Source organism: Prunus avium, chromosome 1 (genome assembly GCF_965620075.1).
Source record: "Prunus avium chromosome 1, drPruAviu1.hap1.1, whole genome shotgun sequence".
In the NCBI taxonomy this organism is placed as follows: Eukaryota; Viridiplantae; Streptophyta; class Magnoliopsida; order Rosales; family Rosaceae; genus Prunus; species Prunus avium.
The window spans coordinates 15,336,307-15,349,715 of NC_142284.1; the positions used below are offsets into that span (position 1 = coordinate 15,336,307).

General features: G+C 40.3%; 1 pseudogene; it reads right to left on the minus strand.

Annotated features, from left to right (window-relative positions):
* Positions 1-7,671: 7,671 nt before the first annotated feature.
* On the minus strand, positions 7,672-13,281 carry LOC110763183 ((+)-neomenthol dehydrogenase-like; annotated as a pseudogene).
* Positions 13,282-13,409: the final 128 nt, after the last annotated feature.

Sequence of the window (13,409 nt, forward strand, 5' to 3'; positions counted from 1 at the left end):
ATACCAAGATATCTAGTTTCCCAAATTGGATTTTGACAAAATCTGTCTGGGCAGCAATGCTAGCACTGTCTGCTACATCAAGCTGATGAAAAACCACCAGGTCAGAGAGGCCACACTCTTTCAATTTTTCAATAACTTCAAGGCCCATTTTCTCATCTAAAGCAACACCACCATGATCCCATTTGAAGCCAACTTTCTAACTGTTCCAAATCGAATCCCCTGATTTAAACCTGTAACAACTGCATACCTATAAAAGAATAAAAAAATAAGAGAAAAGGAAAAATGGTATTAAAATTTAATGAAATATGGGTTTTGTTGGCCAAGGAGTCTAATAGAAGTGAAGCTTAAAAACATCATGGAAGCAGCAGGTAGTACTTCTTTGCTACTTCTGCCATTGTTGATGGGATTCCAGATTTGCTTTCTGATTTCTGCATGACCATATAACATGGGCTTTGTTTCTATAGTAATTTTTATTCTTATCATTTATTTTAAAATATTTCAAACTCTGGTCTTTGATTGCTCTATATTGTTTGTTGATAGATTCGTTTGTAGATGCTCTCTTGTTTTTTGACTAAACAAATCAAGGTTGATCCAACAAATGAAACAAATTAGCAATAGTATTCTATTGCAAACTTTTCAGCTACATAGTTTTTATGTACGTAGTGAGGCCATATATCTCCAATCTGTGAACCATCTGATTCCTACATGATCTGTGTAAGTTCTTTGCAATGGCACGATTCACATCCAGTAGTAACAAAACAGTACAACAGTGAAATTGTACTTTTGATGAGGTGTAGCATGTTGGGAAAATGGCTCACCTAAGGATACAAGGTTGGTTTTGGCGCTGAAAGGAAGATTTTGAATCTGCCTAAAAGCGACCGGTCGCTAGGCATTTGCGACCGGTCGTTTTGAAGCAGATTCGAAGTCTGGAGCAACATCAACGAGCGACCGGTCGCCAGTTCTTTGCGACCGGTCGCAGGAAGCTAGCGACCGGTCGCTTAGCATTTGCGACCGGTCGTTTAGAAGCAGATTCAAGGTCTGGAGGAAAAAACCAAAAGCGACCGGTCGCCAGTTCCTGGCGACCGGTCGTCCCAGTCGTGCTGTGACGATTTCTTACGCGTTTTCAACAGTGTTTTCAATGGCTATCGCTTTCCACAAGATTTCAGAGGCTTAGTGGGTCACTTCTGAGTTAAATGAACGTTGACTACCTGCTGGATAGTTGGGAGAGCACTCATGGCTAATTGGTTATCTTATTTCAAAGATATCACTCTCCATTTTCTGGTGTAAGTGGGAGGTGGCTGAGTTGGATTCTATTTACCTACTTGATCTGACATTTAGTCTAAGTGGTGACTAAAGGGAAGAACGTGGAGGACAAGCTGATATCTTATCTCTTGTCTATTGGCTTGTGTAGGAAATGGGGTGAAGTAAGATAACACAAGAGGAGAAAACAAGTTGAATAATTGTAAGTGGAAGAAGCTGGTATTCCAAGTTGAGTTAGAGCTGTAGTTTTAGTTGTGTGTTCAGAAAAACTAAGGGGAGAGCAAGAGAGTTCTCTAAGTGTATCAAGGTGTTGAGCAAGGGTGTGAGAGAAACAGATTGTGAGGGTAGTGTTCTAAGGGGGTTTCCTTTGTAAACCAAAGTTGTAACCTATCTTCATTAGTGAAATTTCTCAAGGTGATCACCAAAGAGGATGTAGGCAATTTGCTGAACCTCTATAAACACTTGTGTCATTTGTGCTTGGTTAATTTCTGTGTGTGTGTGTAAGACTCATCCATCATTGAGTTCTTTGTCCAAAGTCCATCAACAACAAGATCTTAAAAGGGCAGTGAGTTAGTCATTAATTCTCAACAAGTGGTATCAGAGCTGTGTTTGGCAGCTGGAGCTAGTTCTTCTCTTGGAGTGCTAGTGTGTTGAAGATGGCAAGTGACATGGAAGCTGAGAGTGGTAGCAGTTCACAGCATATGAAGCCACCACATGCAGCAAGTATGAAGGTGGAGTTAAAGCCTTTCACAGGGAAGGAGAACTTCACTCTTTGGCAACGAAGGATGAAGTCAGCTCTTACACAACAACAGCTCCATGTAGTGTTGGTTGGCAAGGAGAAGAAGCCAGCAAGCATGACGGATGATGAGTGGGGAGTTCTTGACGAGTTAGCCAGAGGAGCTATCGAAAACTATCTCTCCGATGAGGTGCTCATCAACGTGATAAAGGATACAGCGAAGCAAACATGGGAAAAGCTCGAAGAGATGTTTGCAGGGAAATCGTTGTCCAACAAACTCTTCCTCAAGGAAGAACTCCTGAATCTTAAGATGGAGGAGGGAGGAAATCTAATGGAACATCTAAGTAGTTTCAATAGATGTGTTGCTGACTTGCAGAGAATGGATGTGAATTATAGTCCGGAGGATAAGGCTCTCATGTTGTTGACATCCTTACCTTCGTCCTATAAACACTTCCGAACCACTCTTATGTTCGGAAAGGTTACTCTTGATTTTGAGCCTGTGGTGCAAGACATCATGACACACCATAGGATGACTCAACGTTCGGGAGAAAACTCTCAAGGTGAAGGTCTAGTTGCAAAGACCGGAGAGAGAGGTCGTTCAAAGAGGCGTGAAGGCAAGAAAGGCAATAGAGGAAGGTCCAAATCCAAGGCGAAAGATGGTTGTTTCGAGTGTGGGTCAAAGGAGCATTGGAAAAAGAATTGCCCCATATGGAAGGAGAAGAAGAACAAAGGGAAGAATGCAGCAAACACAGCGGAGGATGTCACGGAAAGTGATGGTGAGCTTTTGTGTGTTAATAGCAATGTTAAAACAAATGCATTGGCTAATTCTTCAAGGTGTTCCTCTTCCGATTGGATTTTGGATTCCGGATGCTCATATCATATGTGCTCAAACAAGGAGTGGTTTGACACGTATGAGAAAGAAGATAGCAGTGAAGTGATGATGGGGGATGGCTCAATGTGTAGAGTCAAAGGAACCGGTACAATCAAGGTAAAGATGCATGATGGGGCTGTTAGGACGCTTGGAATGGTAAGGCACATTCCAAAGTTGCGTAAGAATCTCATTTCCCTTGGAACTCTTGATAAGAATGGTTATTCATTCAAAGCAAATGGAGGGAAACTCATAGTCTCAAAAGGTTCACTTGTGATTATGAAGGGTGAGATTCAACCTAATTGTCTATATAGGTTGTGTGGTACAACAATCATAGGTGGAGCAGCTGTATCTACAAGCAAGGACTCGGAAGATGAAACTCAGCTTTGGCATTTGAGGCTAGGGCACATGAGTGAGAGGGGCATGCAGGAACTACACAACAGAAAATTGTTGAAAGGTGTTCAAAGTTGCAAGCTTGAGTTCTGCAGATTTTGTACCATGGGAAAGCAATCAAAAATAGCTTTCAAGCAGCGAAACAAAGAGGAAGAAAGCACGGGTGTGCTAGATTATATTCACACGGATGTATGGGGGCCATCACCGGTTAAATCGAAGGGTGGAGCTCGCTATTTTGTGACTTTCTTGGATGATTTTTCCAGGAAGGTTTGGGTCTACTTCATGAAGGAGAAATCTGAGGTCTTCACCAAATTCAAAGAGTGGAAGGCGGAAGTAGAGAACCTAACCGGAAGAAAGATCAAGATCCTAAAGAGTGACAATGGTGGTGAATATAAGGACAGCAAGTTCCTTGAGTTTTGCAAAAGTGAAGGCATTAAAAGGCACTTTACCGTGAAGAAGACACCCCAACAAAATGGAGCTGCGGAGAGGATGAACCGAACTCTCATGGAGCGTGAGAGATGTATGAGAATTCATGCAGGGTTGCCCGAATCTTTTTGGGCAGAAACGGTTAACCACGCTGCCTATTTGGTTAACCGATCGCCTTCAAGAAATCTTGAGTTCAAGTGTGCAGAGGAGGTATGGTCTAAAAGGTCAATCGATTATTCGAATCTTAAGGTGTTTGGGTGCAGTGCATATGCACTTATTCCTAGTGATGAAAGATCCAAGTTGAAGCCAAAGTCTCTTGAATGTATTTTCATTGGATTTGAGAGTGGTGTGAAGGGCTACAAGCTGTGGGATCCAGTGAACCACAAGAAGATACTCAGCAGAAATGTTGTGTTTGATGAGAAGACCATACCTATGAACAAAGTCAAGAATTCAGAGGCAAAGGAGGATGTTGTTGAGAAAGAAACAACCTTTGAAGTTCCACTCAAGAAGGTGTCAAGAAAGACTACTCAGAAACAGCCAACTGAAGACGTTCAGGAGGAGGTGGAGTCCGACATTGAAGAGGAAGAAGCTGAGCAGCATCAACAACACACTCAAGAAGAAGAAGAGGCTCAAGAACAGGTGGAGCCATCATCTATAGCTCGGTCCAGGCCCAAGAGAACCATCAAACCACCTCAAAGGTTTGGATGGGAGATGGATGCAGTTCACTATGCCCTAAATGCTAGTGAAGAAGAACCAACCACGTTCCAAGAAGCTGTTGAGAACAAGGAACGGGAAAGTTGGATGGAAGCTATGATGCAAGAGATGGAATCTCTACACCAAAACTCAGTTTGGGAGTTAGTTCCTAAACCCAAAGGTCGCAAGGTTATTGGCTGCAAATGGGTGTTTAGGAAGAAAGAAGAAATGCATGAGAAGGGTGCCACCTTATTCAAAGCTCGGTTGGTGGCAAAAGGATTCTTGCAAAAGGAGGGAGTTGATTATGATGAAATCTTCTCTCCGGTGGTGAAACATACTTCTATACGACTACTACTCTCCATAGTAGCACAAGAGGACATGGAGGTGGAGCAAATGGATGTGAAGACTGCTTTCCTTCATGGTGAATTGGAGGAAGACATCTACATGAGCCAACCTCAAGGGTTCATTGAAGCAGGGAAGGAAAATCTGGTTTGCAGGTTGAAGAAGTCTTTGTATGGACTGAAGCAATCTCCAAGGCAGTGGAACAAGTGCTTCGATTCTTACATGATGAAGATTGGGTATAGAAGATGTGAATCTGATTGTTGTGTGTACTCTCATGCATTCAAGGATGGTAACTTCATCCTTTTGCTTCTTTATGTTGATGACATGCTAATTGCATGTAAGGACATGTCAAAAATCCAGAATTTGAAGACATTACTTGGAAGGGAGTTTGACATGAAGGATCTTGGTGCTGCACAAAAGATCCTAGGAATGGAGATAAGGAGAGACAGAAAGGAAGGCAAGTTGTGGCTGTCACAAAGCAAGTATATTTCCAAGGTACTTGAAAGGTTTAATATGATGGATTGCAAACCGGTGTCTACTCCTTTGGCGGAGCATTTTAAGTTAAGTGCAAAAGAATGTCCTTCTACGAATGTGGAGAAGGAGGAAATGAGTAAAGTTCCATATGCAAGCTTGGTAGGGTGTCTCATGTATGCAATGGTGTGCACACGCCCCGACTTAGCCCAAGCCGTTAGTGTGGTGTCAAGGTATATGGCGAATCCTGGAAGGCAACATTGGACAGCAGCAAAATGGATTCTCAGGTACTTGAAGGGCACCAAAAGGCTTGGGATATTGTTTGAAAGACAACAAGGAAAGGCATGTGTGTCGGGGTATGTAGATTCTGATTATGCAGGAGATCTAGACAAGAGGAGATCCACCACAGGATATGTCTTCACTTGTGGTGGAGGACCGATTAGTTGGAGAGCAGTGTTACAATCGGTTAGTGCCTTGTCTACTACGGAAGCGGAGTATATGGCTTTAACGGAAGCTTCAAAAGAAGCGGTATGGCTGAAGAGATTGGCAAAGGAATTCGGGATAGCTCAAGACTTGGTGGTGATTCTAAGTGACAGTCAAAGTGCTATTTGCTTAGTGAAGAATCAAGTGTTCCATGGGAGGTCCAAACACATTGATGTGAGATACCACCGGATAAGGGATTGGGTGAATGATGGAGACATCACAATAATGAAGGTTCATACAAATGAGAACGCTTCAGATTGCCTAACAAAGCCAGTCACAACAGCTAAGTTCAAGCATTGTTTGAGCTTGCTCAATCTTGTTACATGCTAAAGATTGAGGTGGAGTTCTTGAGAGTTATTAGGACGATTCTCAAGACATTACAGATGTCCTAGAAGGCAATGATGTCCACAAGGAGTATTAGGCTCGCCATGGTGGAGATTGTTGGGAAAATGGCTCACCTAAGGATACAAGGTTGGTTTTGGCGCTGAAAGGAAGATTTTGAATCTGCCTAAAAGCGACCGGTCGCTAGGCATTTGCGACCGGTCGTTTTGAAGCAGATTCGAAGTCTGGAGCAACATCAACGAGCGACCGGTCGCCAGTTCTTTGCGACCGGTCGCAGGAAGCTAGCGACCGGTCGCTTAGCATTTGCGACCGGTCGTTTAGAAGCAGATTCAAGGTCTGGAGGAAAAAACCAAAAGCGACCGGTCGCCAGTTCCTGGCGACCGGTCGTCCCAGTCGTGCTGTGACGATTTCTTACGCGTTTTCAACAGTGTTTTCAATGGCTATCGCTTTCCACAAGATTTCAGAGGCTTAGTGGGTCACTTCTGAGTTAAATGAACGTTGACTACCTGCTGGATAGTTGGGAGAGCACTCATGGCTAATTGGTTATCTTATTTCAAAGATATCACTCTCCATTTTCTGGTGTAAGTGGGAGGTGGCTGAGTTGGATTCTATTTACCTACTTGATCTGACATTTAGTCTAAGTGGTGACTAAAGGGAAGAACGTGGAGGACAAGCTGATATCTTATCTCTTGTCTATTGGCTTGTGTAGGAAATGGGGTGAAGTAAGATAACACAAGAGGAGAAAACAAGTTGAATAATTGTAAGTGGAAGAAGCTGGTATTCCAAGTTGAGTTAGAGCTGTAGTTTTAGTTGTGTGTTCAGAAAAACTAAGGGGAGAGCAAGAGAGTTCTCTAAGTGTATCAAGGTGTTGAGCAAGGGTGTGAGAGAAACAGATTGTGAGGGTAGTGTTCTAAGGGGGTTTCCTTTGTAAACCAAAGTTGTAACCTATCTTCATTAGTGAAATTTCTCAAGGTGATCACCAAAGAGGATGTAGGCAATTTGCTGAACCTCTATAAACACTTGTGTCATTTGTGCTTGGTTAATTTCTGTGTGTGTGTGTAAGACTCATCCATCATTGAGTTCTTTGTCCAAAGTCCATCAACAACAAGATCTTAAAAGGGCAGTGAGTTAGTCATTAATTCTCAACATAGCATCACCCTGCTAACCAACAAATTAAGAAGTGGAGAAAATCGAAGAGCTTAAGCTGCTACGATTAGGCCAATAATTTATATAAAGGTGATGGCCTACTTTGGTCCCATTACACATGAGTAATACAAATGTTTTGAAGAACAAGCAGGATGTTCAGAAGCATGTGCAATTAGCAATTTAGCACTTAGGAATACATGGTTTGATTTGCTTTCTATAATAAAGCATTGTACTTTTGAGGTTCCTGCAATTGAAGATTTAACAATTAAACTGATTATGACATATAGTCTACCTATCTAAACACTTAGATTTATTTATAATAAAGATGGTTGCATATTTGCAGACTCCAGGAGGGCCACGACATGAAATCCTGCTTCAAATTTCCAAGGCGGCTTATCACCAGGTCCCAGCATCATAGGTAGATAGTCTTCTTACGTTGCAAATTCGAAATTATTTTTCTTTCATGAACTATTCTAGGAACATTATTTCATGAAATTGAAAACGCTTTTAGTCAAAATGATGAGACCTCTTTTAAAAGGAAGTAGAGGCCAGAAGGACTGCCCTTGGGAAGCATTGCCAACCTCACAGGACTTTCAGCACCTTCATCAATGGTTAATATGCCAGCATTGAAGGTCATATCTGTTTTGACAAATCCAGGGCAGACACAATTGACGAAGAAATTCGAGTACTTCTTGGCCATGAATCTAGTGTATGCATTCAGTGTTGCTTTTGAAAGTATATAGGCAGAGAGGGAAGGAGGCTAGCCTTTGGTTTCTAGAATATCTTCTTGAAGTCTTTGAGAAACTCATTCAAAACATCATCTAGTCTCTCTTTTGTAAGTTTCTCAGCATCACTTAACACCCCTTTGGCCCATTCGTTTGGGATATTCTGAAACAACACGCAGGCAGGAGAAATTTAGTTTGCTTATAATGTAGAACAAGAAAATTTTGATTGGATAGAGAGAACCTGCACGCGCATAAAAATAAGTATAGGTGTTCCATAATTACCATTGATCTCTTGTTAGGCCATAACTACAATATGCCTCAAATGAACAAAGAAACAAAGGGGTTTAGTAAGTTCTTAAATCCTATGAGGATCCCGAAAATATGAAACTCTTCATACCTTTAACGCTGCCACAGTAGAAGTAAGATTGATAATTCTTGGTGTATCAGATAGCTGGAGGAGGGGAAGGAGTGCTTTGGTCATTTTCTTGGCACCAAAGTAGTTTGTTTTCACACATTCACTACTACAAAATAGTTAAATCACGACACAAAATAGACCACAGTGCATCTTAAAACCGTCGTTATGTTTTAAAAGACGACGGTTTTTTTAAAACCATCATGATATATCATCTTATACACTGCTAGCGTTAGATTGATTTTTAAAAGACGACGCTTGTTACTAACAAGCATCATCTTTTAAAACACGCTGAACAAAAAAAAGCCCGCTTGATTTTTAGAGGACGACGCTTGTTAGTGACAAGCATCGTCTTTTAAAAATCAAGTGGCCTTTTTTTGTAAAGACGACAGTTTTTTTGAAAGAACTGTCGTCTATTATATGTAAAGAAGACGTTTTTTTTTTAAAGAACTGTCGTCTATTAGATGTAAAGGCGACGGTTTTTTTGAAAGAACTGTCGTTTTGTTATATAGACGTTGGTTTGTGACAAAAAATCGTCGTTGTTTAGAGATAAGGACGACATTTTTGTTAAAACCGTCGTTAATTGTAGGCAAAATACGACGGTTTTTATTTCCAAAAAAAGGCCACTTGATTTATAAAAGACGATGCTTGTTACTAACAAGTGTCGTCTTTTAACACATGTTAAAAAAAGGCCACTTAAGTGAATTCGCGCTAGACAAATTTTCAGATTTTCCCTCCTTGAAACCCTCCTCAGCTCTGAAAACCTTATCTCTCCCTCCTTGAAACCCTCCTCAGCTCTCTAAAACACCCTCATGAAACTCTCTACAAAATCATCAGAAAATCGATATCAATGAAGGAGTTGAGAGATTGAGGTCTTCGCAGATCCATAAGATGGAGAGGGAGGTTCTGTATTTGAGAATCAAAGCTGGTTGGATGGTGAAGATCTCAATCTCCACGCTCTTTAATGATGATCTCCATCTCAGACATTCAACTCTCTCATCAACCTCAGTGGCTTGGTCTAGTTAGCTTTCCAATTTCGTAGTCGCAATCTAGAAAGACTCGTCGAAATCTGTCGTTCAAGCCACTTCAGGCCCATGGTTGTCGTCACCATTTCAGGCCCTTGGCCCTCGCACTCCTCTGAAGGTCCAAGCCTTATAATTGCCCTAATCTCCTGATAATTGTGAAGATCGAAACCCTAGCCTCCTACCTTTCGAAATGTTTGATTTGAAAGTCACCTAATCTCTCAATACCCTTCTATATCTTGCTAGTGAATTCGAGATTAGTCTCTTTGCGTTTCTGGTATGTTCTTTGTCTCCCTAATTTCAAATTTTGTCTCTCTTGATTTGTCTGGTTTGTTTACATATTTTTATATTTCTGGTTTCTTTTTAGATTTTCTTATTTGGTACTCAAGAGATGAGGAGGAAGCTTCGGATTAACTAGTTACTGAGATTGGTGGACATATAACAACTTTATGAAACAATTGAGCATACAAGGTCGGTTTGCAAAGCTGGATTGACTGGCTTTTTCAAGTTTTTCTCAAAAAAAAATTCTTGGTCTTTATTGGTTTTGTAAATAATAAATGTCTATTGAACAGACTTAGAAAATGGAGAGATTATCTGTTGAAATTAATTGCGCTTTGCTTTTATTTGCTTTTATCTGTTTCAGATAATATCATTCACATATCATTTTATTATTTTACTATTGTGCATTTGAAAGCAGAAGAAAAGAACGGAAACATATCAGAGTTGGAATTTGAGGCAAGGTGATCAAAAAATGGGGCATGGTTAGTACACAAACAAAGGTGACTTTGTCATTGGATTTCTTGGTGGTCCTTTTATGTTTAGGGTGACTTTGTCAAAATTTGAAGGTAGGAGACCTTGTCCTCTGCTTCCAGGTAATTCCCAAAGTTGTAGGTTGTTGTGGTATACTATAACCAACAGTAGTTTCAAGTTGATAGTGTTCACGTTTTGGTGGTTTGAGTTTATATTTGTGTTGTATTTGAAACATTTATTCCTTCTTATTTTTGCCCTTTTATGCTCATATTTTTTATTTCACTTCTCTACATGGAGCACTTGGTGTTATCTTGTCAGCTACGGATACTGTTTGCACCCTTCAAGTATGTATATTTTCCTCATGGCCATGTTTATTGAAACATAAAATCAGTGAATAACTAAAATAGTATTATTAAGTTTGTATCTGATGTGGCAGGTGCTTAAACAAACTGTTCTTTAAACCACTCTGTCTCACGCTTCATTTGTAAAGATTGAAGTTAATTTTACAAGCCAAGAAGAGACATGCTGTTGTCGATACTGCTATAGGGGAGGGGAATACTGTTGGAAAAATTGGCTCAAATTAATGCACAAGTGAAGGAGGAGGCGACCGGTCGCTGGGTGTCGGCGACCGGTCGCTGGGTATCGGCGACCAGTCGTTCTGAAGCAGAGTCGAAACCTGGAGAAATCGCAACCGGTCGCTTTTTGGCAGAGTCTTCAGCGACCGGTCGCCAGTGTTGTTTCGATTTTTTCATGCGTTTTTCAAGATGGCTTCACATGTACTTGTTCCCTACCTAATCCCTCGGGCCTCCAAAGAGTTCTAGGGGTTCTAAGAGGTCTAGCAAGGTGCTGGAAAAGCTGGAGCACCATTGAATGAAGTTTGTTGACTTGCTTCAAGGAGCACCTACCCTATGGCTCTAGATAGGGTGGTTGAAGGTGCAGCCTCTAAAGACTAGCCTTTGTTCTGCCCAAGTTGTGGTCCTAGTCTGGAAACCAAGGGGAGAACGTGGGAGGAAAAGATGGAGCCTTCTCCTAAGTCCAAAGGCTTGTGTATTAAAGGGAAGAGGAAGCAAGACAGCAAGAGTGTGGTTAATCTCAAGGAGTGGTCAAGTAGCTGGGAGCTAGTGTGTCCATAGGAGGTTAATTCACCAAGGGAGGAAGAGATAGAGAGGGCAATCAGTTTAAGAGGGAGTTGAGTTGGGTCTTGAGAGTCTAGACACCAAAGAAGGGAAACACCAAGTGTGAGAGAGTGTTCACAAGTGCATCAAAGTGTTGAGCAAGGGGTGAGAGAGAAAAGAGGGCTTGGGAGAGAATAGAGTTCTAAGGGGGTTTCTTTGTAAACCAAAGTTGTAACTTATTCTTTCATTAGTGAATTTCTCAAGGGGATCACCAAGAGGATGTAGGCAATTGCTGAACCTCTAAAATACTTGTGTCATTTTGTGCTTGGTTGGTTTCTCAAGAGTGTGTGTGTGATTCATCCATCATTGTGTGTGTCACAAAATCCATCAACAACAAGATCATTAGGGGAGTGAGTGAAAGTGTTTGTCCATTTTCTCAACAAATACAACATGGAAAATGTGCAAGAAGACAGAGCTAACTCACACACTCAAGAACAAATTGATGTTCATATCAAATTGGTAGAATTTGTGAGCAATCACATGTAGCTTCATTATTTAGGTTAATGTTATCGATGTGGTAGGAAGTATGTACGTGGTAAGAATAAAGATTGGTTAACTATGTAATAACTATTGAAACTTCAAGTTTTATGAAAGAAATAATTTTTGAGTGTATATATTCATTAATAAAGTATTATGGTTAGTTTTCTAGTAAAAATAGTTGTATAGAATCATAGGAAACAAAAAAACTAAAATATAACAACCTAGGAATTTACTAGACGACTGAACTAAAATGTAACAACGATGGTTTTATTGTAAAAACCATCGTCTTTACATACAATCAACAATAATTTTTAACAAAAAAACGTTATCTTTCTATACAATTAAAGACGGTTGTAAATAAAAACCGTTGTATTTTGCTTACAATTAACGACGGTTTTTTTTGTCACAAACCGTCTTCTATATAACAAAACAACGACAGTTCTTTCAAAAAATGCCGTCTTTACATCTAATAGACGATAGTTCTTAAAAAAAACGTCGTCTTTACAAATAATAGACGACGGGGATTTACCGTCGTGATTTTATGCATCAAAAGATGTCGGTCGATTTCATGACGGTTGAAAAATCGGATACACGATGGTGGATTACCGTCGTCTATTGCGATTTTTGTAGTAGTGATTCTTCAACTAACTCATACGTTTGAGTCATTAATTCACTCCAGTTGACTTCTACTCCTTCCTGCATCAAGCAGAAGAAACTTTATATGTTATCTTGGTTGTAATTATATGTTCTTATGCAGTCCAAACATTGGATCTTTAAATAACTGACAATTACTTACTGATCAACTTACCTTACCAAGACCTGAAGCTGCAGCAGCTCTCATAGCTTCAAGGTCTACAATGGTTCCACCAACCCCTGCATTGTTTACCTATGGAAGTTCCAATACTTCTAGTTTTCGGTACATTTATCCCAACTAAAATCATACAATCAACCAACTAAATTTGTAACATCCATCCTGTTAATTACTTTGAGATTTCTTGTCTTTACAGTTGAATTATGCTAGGTTAAGCTATAAACCTAAAATTTAGAAGTTACATAGTGGAAAAATAAAGTTTACCATATTGATTTAATCTGCTCCAGATCTAGTTTTAGCATTTATTTCTTCTGTCAATATATTAATATAAGTTAACAGCAATATTCTATGACAAGAGTATGAACAAAGAGATGCAGAAGTTGATTATACCAAGACATCTAGTTTCCCAAATTGGACTTTGAAAAAATCTGCAAGGGAAGCAATGCTTGCAGCGTCTGTTACATCAAGCTGATGAAAAACCACAAGGTCTGAGAGGCCAAACAGCTTCAAGACCCCTCTTCTCGTCTCTCACAGTTAACACAACTATGACCCCATTTGAAGCCAACTGCCTAACTGTGGCAAATCCAACCCTTTTATTAGCTCTTGTGACCACTGCATACCTGACAAAAAGAATAAGAAAAGGGTGTTATATATTGTTTGTGGCCAAGGGGTTGTGTATATATGAATCTTAAAAACAACAGGGAAGCAGTTTGGTAGTACCTCTTCCTCTTTGCTGCTTCTGCCATTGTTGATAGGCTTTTTAGCTCTCTTTTCTGATATCTGTACCCCTGCAAATACAATGTACATTGTTTTTATGGTCATTTTCTATTTGCATTGTTTCTTTCAAAGTAATCAACGATTTGGTTTTGGTTGC